Source organism: Rana temporaria, chromosome 12 (assembly GCF_905171775.1).
Source record: "Rana temporaria chromosome 12, aRanTem1.1, whole genome shotgun sequence".
In the NCBI taxonomy this organism is placed as follows: domain Eukaryota; kingdom Metazoa; phylum Chordata; class Amphibia; order Anura; family Ranidae; genus Rana; species Rana temporaria.
Window position 1 is genome coordinate 104828305 of NC_053500.1, and position 13512 is coordinate 104841816.

The window sequence follows — 13512 nt, forward strand, 5'->3', positions numbered from 1 at the left end:
AATCTAGCCCTAGGTATGTTTATTTTTTTATTGCATACTTACATTGTTCACGTTTGTACAAATATAAGTGCATATATCTCATAACTGGGGGCCAATGGAGAAGCTGACAATCGCAGTAGTGATCGCTACTTCAATAACTGCCAGAATTTCCAGTGACCTGACCACAGGGGGGCGCTCACTCTATACAGCTGCCATTTACAGAACATGTATCGTTTTAAAATAATGCAAGGCGTTTTCCTATTGGAAGAGGTGGTGATTGTGATGTCACTGCCTCTCCACCTCACCCAATTGGAGAATGCCAAGCTGGAACAATGTAAGTATGTAATAAAGATCATACCTGGAGTTCAGCTTTAAGGGTGTAATATTGCTGGTAATGTCTCATTTGCACAGATTTCCACCTGCTTACTGTCCAGCAAGGTGGTAGAAATAGAGAAGTTCTAACTCCTCAATCAAATCCTAAAAAAAATAACTGCACTTTCCCAATGAATTAAATATTGGTCCCTGCAGCCTATAAAACATGGGAGCATTAGAAGTTCCCTTTACTGGAGTTGAATCTTGTCTCTGCTGTGAATACGTTTATTATAGTGGCCTGACATTAAAGGCTAAGTTCACCTTTCATTAGAAAACACTACATGCACATCTTTTTGCAGGTATTTTTTTATTTATTTTTTAAACGGGAGCCAGCAAAGTATCACACCAGCGATCTACTGCAATGTCAGGCTCCTGCGCACACTGCCTGCAGCTCTGTTGTCTGTACAGGTTGTACGGCTCCATTCACACTCTTGCTTTTTTTGATGCATTTTGCAGAAATGGAACAAAAGGTGTACTGTAGGCCTATAATACACCTCCCGGCGCCAAAATGGACAGAAACTGTTCAATAATCAATAACAGAGGATTGTCAATGGATCGATCATCTGTATATTACAGTAAATTAAATTAAAAAAAGCAGCCGTTTAATAAAATACAAACATATAAAAAGAGATTTAAAATCTATAAGAACAATAATTGTCAGCATAGAAAAAATCACAAACAGCGCTAATAGTGGTAAGTTCTAGTGTAGATCCCAAAAAAGGAACCACTTATACACTCGGTGCAGAATAAAAGAGTGTGTCAGTAAAATAAAGAAAAGTCCATTGATAAAGTGTCCGATATAAGGAAGAAATCAGATAGCAAACACCTTCCACCCGAATTCCTTAAAGGGCACCACGTGGGACAAAGTAAGCCCCCTCTGGGGTGCGAACTCACCGCAACACAATGAATATAAGGCGATGTATAATATCTCCAGACTGACAAAACTCTTCAGGTAGGGTAATCAGAAACATCTGCTAATAGTCTCCCAAACAGACCAAAAAAACACAGAGAAATGCCATAGCGTAATTCCGTTTTTAATGGTAATGTAAAACAAGAGCCCCACAGCACAGATTCCCCTCAATCAATGCACGTACATGTAAATAAAATCAATAGCGCAACATAGTCACCATCTCCAAGGACTGGAGTAGCATCATACTGGCCTGGTGTAATCTCGTGGGAGACAGACTGTCCTGGTTCCAGCAGAGGCTCTGGTGGAGCGCATAGGTCACTTCCTAAGCGTCGTGATAAGCCACGCCCTGACGCGTTTCGTCATAGGACTTCGACAGAGGGCGTGGCTTCACGACTGCAGACGCTAATATAAATAGGCAAACCCATTGAGCACCGCTCCAATCGCAGTGATTAGAGGTAGGCGGGATAAGCACCAATGCCCGCCCTCCACTACACGGCGATTGGAGCGCTGCTCAATGGGTTTGCCTATTTATATTAGCGTCTGCAGTCGTGAAGCCACGCCCTCTGTCGAAGTCCTATGACGAAACGCGTCAGGGCGTGGCTTATCACGACGCTTAGGAAGTGACCTATGCGCTCCACCAGAGCCTCTGCTGGAACCAGGACAGTCTGTCTCCCACGAGATTACACCAGGCCAGTATGATGCTACTCCAGTCCTTGGAGATGGTGACTATGCTGCGCTATTGATTTTATTTACATGTACGTGCATTGATTGAGGGGAATCTGTGCTGTGGGGCTCTTGTTTTACATTACCATTAAAAACGGAATTACGCTATGGCATTTCTCTGTGTTTTTTTGGTCTGTTTGGGAGACTATTAGCAGATGTTTCTGATTACCCTACCTGAAGAGTTTTGTCAGTCTGGAGATATTATACATCGCCTTATATTCATTGTGTTGCGGTGAGTTCGCACCCCAGAGGGGGCTTACTTTGTCCCACGTGGTGCCCTTTAAGGAATTCGGGTGGAAGGTGTTTGCTATCTGATTTCTTCCTTATATCGGACACTTTATCAATGGACTTTTCTTTATTTTACTGACACACTCTTTTATTCTGCACCGAGTGTATAAGTGGTTCCTTTTTTGGGATCTACACTAGAACTTACCACTATTAGCGCTGTTTGTGATTTTTTCTATGCTGACATTTTGCAGAAATGCAGGGATTTTTTTTTTTTTTTGGTTTCCTATGGAACATGTTCACATCAATGCTTTTTTGTGCCTCTGCGTTTTTGGAAAGGATCAGGGATTTTTTTTCCTGCAAAAAGCAGCGTTTTGCATGCAATAGAATTCAATGAACCTGCATCAAAAACGCAAGTGCCGCGATTTGCGTTTTGCTTTTTTTTAACCTGTTTATAGCTGGTTGTTAAAGGAAATGTAAAAAAATAAAAATTACTGGCTAAAAAAAAAAAAAAACGCAAATCGCTGTAAAAACGCACGTCAAAAAATGCAGCAAGCACCGCAAAAACGCTCAAAAGCAACATGCATAGGTGTGAATCGAGCCTAAGGCCCCATACACACTATTAGATGTCTTCAGATTTACCTAAACATGTAGTGCAAGGGCTTGATTGCATACAAATTTAAACTCTTAGGCCTGAATCACACTAGTGCGTTGCGTTTTGGAGCTCCGTTGTCTTTGCGAATTTCTCTATAAGGTGTTCTGCAGATCAACTGCGTTTTAGCTGCAGATCAGGTGCGAATTTGGAGACCTGGGGGGGGGGGGGGGAAGTGTATTGAACTGAATGAGACAAATACTGAAGAGAAATGAACACATCTGCGAATTCAGCTGCGTACCCATAGAAGATAATGGGACTGAATTCGCACCTGAACCGCACCGCAAGACATAAAAACCGCACACGGTTTGGAGGCAATGCGCAGTGCGGATGCATCGCACGTATGTGAACCAGCCTCATTGAAAACAATGTATTTTGAAATGTCCTGCGAATTAGATGCGGTTTAAGCCGCACTCAATTCTCATAGGTGTGAACCTGGCCTAAAGGTTTGACCTCATAGTATATGGTTTTGGTAAATGAAAGACAAAAATCTGCGTATGGGGTCTTATTTTCAGAGCTGTAGGCAGCGTGAATGAACTACAGGTGTGCTGATTAGTTCAGCCCGCAGTTCATTTAATCTACAAGTCCATCTACCGCAGTGGCGTATGGGGCTAGTAGTTTATTCATTAACAGATTCCGGTGAATGAATGACGTGGCTGTGTGGGCGGAGCCCTGGACAGCCATACAGTTTTTAAAAATCTCACAGCGGGTGTGGGGAGAAGAACCCTCGTTCACTGTCGCTGTGAGGGAACAAGAACATGTTGTACCTAAATATGGGTGTAAGAAGTAACCTGTTCTAAAAAGTGAACCTGTCCTTTAAAGGCTAAAGCCCTGTACACACGATCGGATATCTGATGGAATCTAATCTGATTGAAATTTTTCGTCGGATATCCGATAAAGCTGACTTTCATCAGTCTTGCCTACACACCATCGGTCAAAAATCCGACCGTGTCCAAACGCGGTGACGTAAAACACTACGACGTGCTGAGAAAAATTCAGTTCAATGCTTCCGAGCATGCGTCGACTTGATTCTGAGCATGCGTGGATTTCCACACAGACAATCGTTTTTTCTATCGGTTTTTTATCCATAGGAAAAATGTAAAACGTTCTATTTTTTTTAACCGATGGAAAACAAACCGATGAGGCCCACACACGTTCGGTTTGACCGATGAAAACGGTCCATCGGTCTGTGTTCATTGGACAAACCGATCGTGTGTACAGGGCTTTACTCTACCTTTTAGTGCATGTTACATATTACACCCATTTTTAGGGTGTACAATGGCGCCAAGTCAGTCCCCCTATGACAGCATGTGGGGTTCCTCTCCCTGGCAGCAGCTGGCAGTTTAGAATTTTTCACAACTATGCAACTTTTCCCACTCAGCCACATCTTTCATTCACAAGGAACTGTAAATGAATAAACTACAATTGCAATCTTCCACCACAGCAGACGAACTTGTAATTATCAGTGGAACTGTGGATTTTTTTTTTCTGAAAATATACATTATGTGCATTTATCCTTTTTTTTTTTTTTTTTTCTTGCGCAAAAGGTAGACTTATGCTGGCCATTCACTATATGAAAAATCGGCCAAAATTCGGTAATTTGGCCAGTTCGTTCGTTTTTCGGCTGGTTAATGGGCACAAAAATCGGTAATCGTTGGGACGAAGTTTGAAAATTTTCTGCCGAACAAACGATAAATTGAAAGGTTAATGTGTTTCCCATCCGAATTGTTTGCATTAGGTATATGTAAAAAAAAAAGGAACGAAAAATGGATTCATCTATGACCCGTGAACGATTTATCGGTCATTAAATGATGGCACTATCGTTTGCTCTCACGGCCCAAAGGTTCGTTTTTCAGAAATGGGTTCGGCCGATTTTTCGTATAGTGTATGGCCAGTATAAGCCTTTAAAGTGGTTGTAACCCCATTTTTATTACTTTATGTTACAGGAAAGCCTATATTAAGGCTTACCTGTAGCTACCCTGGATATTTCCTAAACCTGCACCGTTTAGGAGATATCCCCCTGTGTCTGCATGTGCCGAAGTGATCGGCACATGCGGAGTGAAGCAACGGCGCGTCGTGCCATTGCTTCACTTAGATGTGCCGTTACCGCGATACCCGGAAGTCTCTTCGGGAGAGATGGCAGCGACGGAGGAGGGGAACAAGGACCGCTGCGGGGGCTTCGATTTCAAGTAATTCATAATGAGCTAGTATGCCATGCATACTAGCTAATTATGCCTTTGTCTTTCGGGGTGTATTTTTTATTTTTTTTCCCCGAGGCTTTACTTCCTCTTTAATAGCTTGTTTTGTCCAGGGAAGAAGAGAGACAGTTTTACTTACCTGATCCTCGGCTCCCCCACAATCCAGCGGTTTCATGGCATTTTCATGCCCAAAGCAAGGCTATGGACCCTGCTTTGGTCTTGATGATATCAGGACTCTGGGACTGCTATAGTATGGGATTGAAGAAGCTGTAAGGATTTACAACCACTTTAAAGAGCAGCTTTTTCACAGCAGAGCATGATGTTGTATGACTTATATATAATATATGGTAAGCAATATTGCTAAAAAAACAGGTCTTATCTGGTAAAGGTATCCTATCATACCAGCATCTTTTCATAAGCTACAGGGACAAATATGCAATTTGTTATTTTATTTTTGCAAATATGCAATTTGTTCACACTTAGGCCTCTTGCACAGTATACCCCTGTTTGAGCATCTACTTTTTTTTTGTATGTATTTACGTGCATTTACACGTATATGCGTCCGCGTGCAATTTGTGTTCTCCTTCTGCGCAATATGTAAATGGACATTTGCGAGCATGAGGTGTAAATTACTGAGCAAAAAAGCTGATTTTTCTATTTATTTTTATTTATTTTTACTGAAGAATGCACAGTGTTTGTAAGGTGCCTATTTAGAGGCGCATAAACAATCAATGGGCTATTTTTTAGCTCCGTAAAAAAAAAAAACGTATACTGAGCTTTTTCAGGCTGCAGTGTGCAAGAGGCCTTAAAGTGGATGTAAACCCTCCATACACCCAGTGAAGTGAACAGCCTTAGATGATACACAGAGATGAACCAAATCTCCCTACAGGTTTTACATCCATATCTGCTGTCTTCACATTTATATACTGTTTAGAAAGTTCAGATTGTGTTAGGAGATTTTCTCTTCCTGGTTAACACAGAGTGTGATGTCTGGACATACAGCCAAGCTAGCTAAAATTCCTGATTGGAGAAAAGGCACACACCCCCCTCTCCACATAGGCAGGGACTTTCAGAGTTGTTTTGTAACAGGGCCAGCTCCCTGCTAATCTATTTTAGCAACCTCCCCAGACAGAAATTTCAGGCTGCTTTTATCTGATGTCTGAGAATTTGTCAGGAGTTATTAGGCTGATAACAGAGGAAGGTCAGGTCAGGAGAGAACTACGGGATTTGGCTCTTTGAAGAGAGATAACAAAATACTGCAGATATATGTGCCCAGCTCAAATTTCATGAATTGGGTTTACATCTACTTTAATATTCCCTGACTCATACTGATTCTGTGGCGCTCAAACTATACCTGTTTACCAAGTCACTGCCCTAGTAGTAGTAGGCAGCAAGTGAATTGCTGTGGCTGTCAGAACCAAGTTATGCAGGATTTATATTCTCTTTAATATACTGTTTAAAAAGTTCAGATTGTGTTAGGAGATTTTCTCTTCCTGGTTAACACAGAGTGTGATGTCTGGGCATACAGCCAAGATGGCTAAAATTGCAGATCGGAGGAAAGGCACACACCCCCTCTCCACATAGGCAGGGACTCTCAGAGGTGTTTTGTAACAGGGCCAGCTCCCTGCTAATCTATTTTAGCAACCTCCCCAGTTCAATCCCATGTACTAATATGCAATATGTCATATTATACACAAAGCTTTTTTTTTTGTGTGCACACAGGTTATCATTACAGATAATGTATTCTGTATACAGTACATTTTGTATGGGACGGGTTTTGGAGTATAAGGTCTGTGCTTCAGCTTTGCATTTGCAGGGCAGGTCTGTGCTCCACATGTAAAGCTCTGCAGAGTTCATCTCTGCACTCGGCTGCTAAACTCCTAATCCTTTATATTTATGCGTTTGTGATTGTGTGTCACCCTGCTAGATCCCTATTCTTTTGAATACTGCAACTATAGAAGAATATGCTTCAAGGACAATGTGAAGCAAAGGACTTTTTTTTTGTTCTGAAGATGCAGTATAGGAGGTAATGAACCAGCGTGTCTTTCTCTATATCTGCTGATCCTCTTGTCCTCTGGGCCTGGCACTGTGAAATACCTTTTAGCATCTATCCAGGTTAATGCAGATTTAATCTACTTTTGCTGCATCGCTATCCAGTATAAGCCATGCTGACAGTGCACGTCATACGGGTGCTGATGGAGCTTCAACCTATATGCAATAAGATGTATCCCAGCTGAAACGTGTACATTTTATTACATTCCATCATCCAGATCCCTGCCTATATGTACACCATGACAGCTGACCTTCGGTCAAATAAAGTAATCGCGTTCCGTCCTTCGATGTAAGTGCACTTGTACTCTCCCATGACGCAGCTGTCTATGCACTAAACCATTCAGCGTAAACAGGAAATGAGATTGATTCTCCATGGCAACATCCCTGCTTCATTTCAGCGTGGACGATGGATAATGACGTTAGTTGCCCTGACAACCAAACCTGCTTCTCGGTGTGTTAAATTGACCAGTTTAAATCAATTAAGCTTTTTCTTTATTTCCTTAAAGTGGAACTAAACCTATTTGTTTAACTATTTCTCAAAGCAGTTAGGTCCCTTTCACACTCAGGCCTCGTACACACGACCGAGTTTCTCGGCAAAAACCAGCAAGAAACTTGCTGTTTTTTGTTTTTTTTTGCAGAGGAAACCGGTCGTGTGTACAGTTTTCAACAAGGAAACTGTCGAGGATCTCGTCGAGCCAAAAAGAGAGCATGTCTTCTTTTTCCTCGACGGGAATGGGGAAATTTGGCTCCTCGACAGCCTAACAAGGAACTCGACGAGCAAAACGATGTGTTTCGACCGTCGAATTTCTCGGTCGTGTGTACGAGGCTTGAGGAGTATTTCAGGCATTTTAGCGCTAAAAATAGTGCATAAATAACGCCTGAAATACTCCTGCCCCAGCATTCTCAATGTGAAAGCCCGAGGGCTTTCACACTGAGGCGATGCGCTGGCGGGAGAAAAGTAAATCTCCTGCAAGCAGCATCTTCGGTGAGAGGAGTGGTGTGTATACCGCTCCTTCCCACTGAAAACAATGGGACACCGCGGTAATACGGCCGGCAATGCGCCTCTGCAGAGGCGCATTGCCGGTGGTATTAACCCTTCTTTGGCCGCTAGCGGGGGTTAATACTGCACCGCTAGCGGCCGAATACTGCCACCGCACCTCCTGCCCCAGTGTGAAAAGGGCCTTACATTCATGGCATGCCGCGAATGATAACTGTAATGCCGCGTACACACGATCAGTCCATCCGATGAGAACGGTCTGATGGACCGTTTTCATCAGTTAACCGATGAAGCTGACTGATGGTCAGTCGTGCCTACACACCATCGGCTAAAAAAACGATCGTGTCAGAACGCGGTGACGTAAAACACAACGACGTGCTTAAAAAAACAACGTTTAATGCTTCCAAGCATGCGCCAACTTGATTCTGAGCATGCGTGGATTTTTAACCGATGGTTGTGCCTACTAACGATCGTTTTTTTTCTATCGCTTAGGTATCCATCGGTTAAATTTAAAACAAGATTGCTTTTTTTTAACCTATGGATAAATTACCGATGGGGCCCACACACGATCGGTTTGGTCCAATGAAAACTGTCCATCAGACCGTTCTCATCGGTTTGACCGATCGTGTGTACGCGGCATTACAGTTGCTTGTGTTCTCAAGCCATCAAAAAGGCTGGTGTCATAACTGATCACATGTGTGGCACCATGGGAACTGCAGATCAAACAGAGGCTAGCATGGCAGCTTCCCTGGTTGTAAAGGATAGGAGTGTTTAGTACTGCTTTAAGATCACACTGACACTACTCAAATAGTGGGTTTGGCTGGATTCACACCCATCTGATCTGGTGCATTGTGTTGTCGTAAATTGTATTACGGCAGCCTATTCAAATAAATTGTCTGCCAGCACACCTCAACAGACATGCACGTGTGCTTCATGTTGTGCTGCAATGTATGTGTATTCTCTTATGCCGCGTACACACCATCACTTATATGTGATGAAAAAAAACGACACTTTCTGTGAAGTAAAAAATGACGTTTTTGAAACTTCAATTTTCAAAGACGAAGTTGCCTACACACCATAGTTTTCTCACAATGATCTTGCAAAGTGAGGTTACGTTCCACCACGTTTTACCATTGAAGCTTGCTTCATAAGTAGCTTCTGGGCATGCGTGGATGAAAAAACGTCTTAGAAAACGAAGTTTTTTGCTACACACGGTCAATTTCTGTGAAGTAAAAAGTGCACTTTTGAAAAACGACACATAAAATTGAAGCATGCTTCAATTTTTTTTTGGTCGTTTTTTACAAGACATAAAACGACGTTTTCCCCCACACACAGTCAATTAAAGTGACGTTTTTAAAAACGTCATTTTTTTTCATCACATAAAGTGATGGTGTGTACGCGGCATTAGGGGTGCCTTTATAAATATTTTGCAAAGGTATCGGTTTTGGGAAATTGCATGTTTGTTCTGTGAAAATGGGGCAAAATGGAATGTTATTAGGCTATTTAGTCTCCAGGTCGATTGTTCTTCATTCATTCAGACTAAAATGAATTGGGAAAATACTGCATTTTGGGGACTAGATGGAGTTGATGACCATAGGAAATAAACACTGATTAACCTGCTCCATCAAGTGGCCATAATGCCGTATTTTCCTGATTCACTATATATATCAAACATTCAACCTGGAGAGAAAATAGCCTAATAATGTTCATTTGTGCAGAATGAAAGCACATGTAGTTCCACAGGATGAATATGTCAGAATTTTTTTATAACTAAACCCCAAGAGAATGTGCATATGTTGCTATGTAACGGTGCATGTCTGTTTTTTTCACCTGCACTGGCAGGCCCATTCATTTGAATTGACTACCTTAAGACCCCTTTTCAGGCGCTTTAGCTCTAGAAATAGACTCTGCAAAGCATCTGAAAACCGCCTCCCATTCATTCCAGTGCGTCTTTTCACTCTGGGGCACTGCGCTTGCGGGATGGTCCGAAAAGTCCTGCAAGCAGCATCTTTGGGGAGGGGGGGTTGAGAGCGTTGTATTTAGTGCTCCCAAAATGCCCTGCCCTATGGAATGAATGGGCAGCACTTTCAAAGCGCTGCAAGACTGGACTTTTTAGCGACCATAAAGCGTCGCAAAAACTAGCGACTCTTTACCGGAAAAAGCCGGGCACTGCAGTGTGAAAGTAACCTTACTCCATGCAGGACACAAATACAGCACACCAGGTGTGATGGGTGTAAATCCATCCAAATCCACTATTTACGTGCGAAGCATCACCTATTTTGTTCTTTAAAAAAATGTTCCAGTCTGATGCAAATTCAAATGTATTCTATGCCTTGCATAGCACATACTGCCATGTCTCTGTGTTCAGACTTCATGCCCGGCCCTGCGCCCGACTTCATCCTTACAAAGAATGACGAGAATTTGAATATTCATTATTAAATGATTAGAGCTCTGCAGGCTTTTTATAAAAGATTTATATTTACCACTTTATTTAGCTTTACTTTGTTGAGGGATAATTCTGGAACTGAAGTCAGACAGATGCTATCCTGTCACCCTGCACATAACACTTGTTATCTTCCAGCTCCGTGCTGTCAAAGTATAAAATAAAGCAAGTAGCTTCAATTCTGCACAGAATTCACCATCAATTATATTGGCGGTTATTTACTAAAGGCAAATCCAATTTGCACTAGAAGTGCAAACTACAAGTGCTCTTGGAAGTGCAGTCGCTGTGAATCTGAGGGGTAGATCTTAAATGAGGGGAAGCTCTGCTGATTTTATTATCCAATCATGTGCAAGATAAAATGCTGTTTTTTTTATTTTCCTTGCGTGTCCCCTTCTGATCTACAGCGACTGCACTTTCAGTGGACTTGTAGTTAACCACTTAACGACCGCCGCATGTACATATACGTCGGCAGAACGACGTGCCCGTACAGCCCTGCCTAGACGTGGGTCGGGGGTCCGATTGGGACCCCCCCGGTACATACGGCGGTCGTTAATAGTGTGGGAGCGATCCGGGATGAGGGGGCGGCTATTCGTTTACAGCCACCCCGGAGCTGAAGAACGGGGAGAGCCGTATGTAAACACGGCTTCCCCGTTCTTCACTGTGGCTCCGTCATCGATCGTGTCATCCCTTTTATAGGGGGACACAATCGATGTTGTCAGACCTACAGCCACACCCCCTACAGTTGTAAACACACACTAGGTGAACACTAACTCCTTCAGTGCCCCCTGTGGTTAACTCCCAAACTGCAACTGTCATTTTCACAATAAACAATGCAATTTAAATGCATTTTTTGCTGTGAAAATTACAATGGTCCCAAAAATGTGTCAGAAGTGTCCGCCATAATGTCGCAGTCACGAAAAAAAACGCTGTTCGCCGCCATTAGTAGTAAAAAAAAAAAAAATGCAATAAAACTATCCCCTATTTTGTAAACGCTATAAATTTTGCGCAAACCAACCGATAAACGCTTATTGCGATTTTTTTTTACCAAAAATATGTAGAAGAATATGCCTAAACTGAGGAAAAACAATGTTTTTTTATATATTTTTGGGGGATATCTATTCTAGAAAAAAGTAAAAATTATTGAATTTTTTTCAAAACTGTCGCTCTATTTTTGTTTATAGCGCAAAAAATAAAAACCGCAGAGGTGATCAAATACCACCAAAAGAAAGCTCTATTTGTGGGGACATATTGTTTGGGGGCCACGTCGCACGACCGCGCAATTGTCTGTTAAAGCGACGCAGTGCCGAATCGCAAAACCTGGCCTGGGCCTTTAGCTGCATTTTGGTCCGGGGCTTAAGTGGTTAAAAGTGGATTTGCCTTTCGTAAATATCCCCCATTGTTTCATGTTGGGTGCATGATAAGCGTAACATTTACAGGTATTTATTACCTCTCACATAGATCACGCTACTCCCCCCTGACAACGCCTTCATCTGTTTTACCTTTAGGGAAACTGAGTCTTCTTTGTTCAGGCATTTTCGGTATCTACTTTAATGGGGTTAGAGGTTACACAATCGGATATCTCCTGGTGCCAGAGCACTTCTTGGAAGTGTTTCCCAAATGTCAGACACAGTTTTGCAGACTCTCAACCTGTGACTTTCCAGAAATATACATTGCTGCTGTTTGATAGCTAGAGCAAAGGAGACTAAAGAAATGCTTCCTCCTGCCTGCAGCAGACTGAGAGAAAAAAATGATACTGTGGCTGTATATTGTGATATGTCAGGAATTTAATGTAAGATCCACCTCAAGAGCTTGTTTGCACCAAAACATATGCATTGGAGTGCATGCGTTGGCATACGTTTTGTAACCTGCACTGTGTTGCAGTTTGCTGCAATGTGTTTTTAAGACAATACATTTTTTTAACTTCATTCTTTTACCATTTTGGAATGTGCAGTTGCACAAAAATGCTACATGACCCTTTTTTTTTTTCAACCCAGCACATTGGTGTGAACTGAAGTCATAGGATGTACTCACTGCTATTGTTCTTGTGTTTCCATTGGGCAACACGGCCAAACACTGATGGTGTGAATGGGTTTGATGAGGCTGTTATTTGCTATAGGAATGCACATTCAGGAGCAGTAAACATCATATTAATGTGATATTGTCATAAGACCAGCAAGATGGCATGGAAGATGTCAAACCTTAGGACTTTCTTACGCCTCGTACACACGATCGGATTTTCCGCGGACAAAGCCTCAGACTTTTGTACGAAGGGCGTTGGCCAGGAACTTGTCTTGCATACAAATGGCACACAATTGTCGGCCAACAAACCCGAACGTAGATACGTACTACGTGGTTTTTAAGCTCTTTAGTGCCACCCTTTGGGCACCTTCTGCTAATGTTGTGTTTGGTGAGCATTGCTTCTGAGCATGCGTGTTTGCACTTGTGTACACACGCTTCGAAAATCCGACAACAGACCGCTGTCCACGGAAATTTTTAAAGCCTGCCATCCAACATTTGTCTGCGGAAAATCTGACAATTGTCCGATGGAGCGTACAAAACGGTCGGATTTTCCGCCAACAGGCTGTCAACACACACTTCCCGTCGGAAAATCCGATTGTGTGTACAAGGCTTTAGTCACATTCTCATCTTCGGTTAAAGTAAAGCTAACTAAGTGGGGAGATATATAGGTAGATTCCCAAAAATTTAGGCCGGCTTATCAGTAGATAAGTCGACCTAACTCAGAATCTACGCCGACCTAAGTTTAAGCGTATGCTCAAACAGAGATACGCTTAAACATTTCTAAGATACGACCGCTTGCGCCGTCCTATCTTAGATTGCAATATTTTGGATGGCCACTAGGTGGCGCTTCCATTGCGGTCGACGTAGAATATGTAAATGAGGGGATACGCCGATTCACGAACGTACGCCAGGCCGACGCAGTACTTTTACGCAGTTTACTTA

General features: G+C 42.5%; 1 long non-coding RNA gene across 1 annotated transcript; it reads left to right on the top strand.

Annotated features, from left to right (window-relative positions):
- Positions 1 to 6636: 6636 nt before the first annotated feature.
- On the top strand, positions 6637 to 7393 carry LOC120919371. Its single transcript, XR_005744560.1, has 2 exons — positions 6637 to 6848; positions 6881 to 7393. It is a non-coding gene; the product is annotated as an uncharacterized LOC120919371 (long non-coding RNA).
- Positions 7394 to 13512: the final 6119 nt, after the last annotated feature.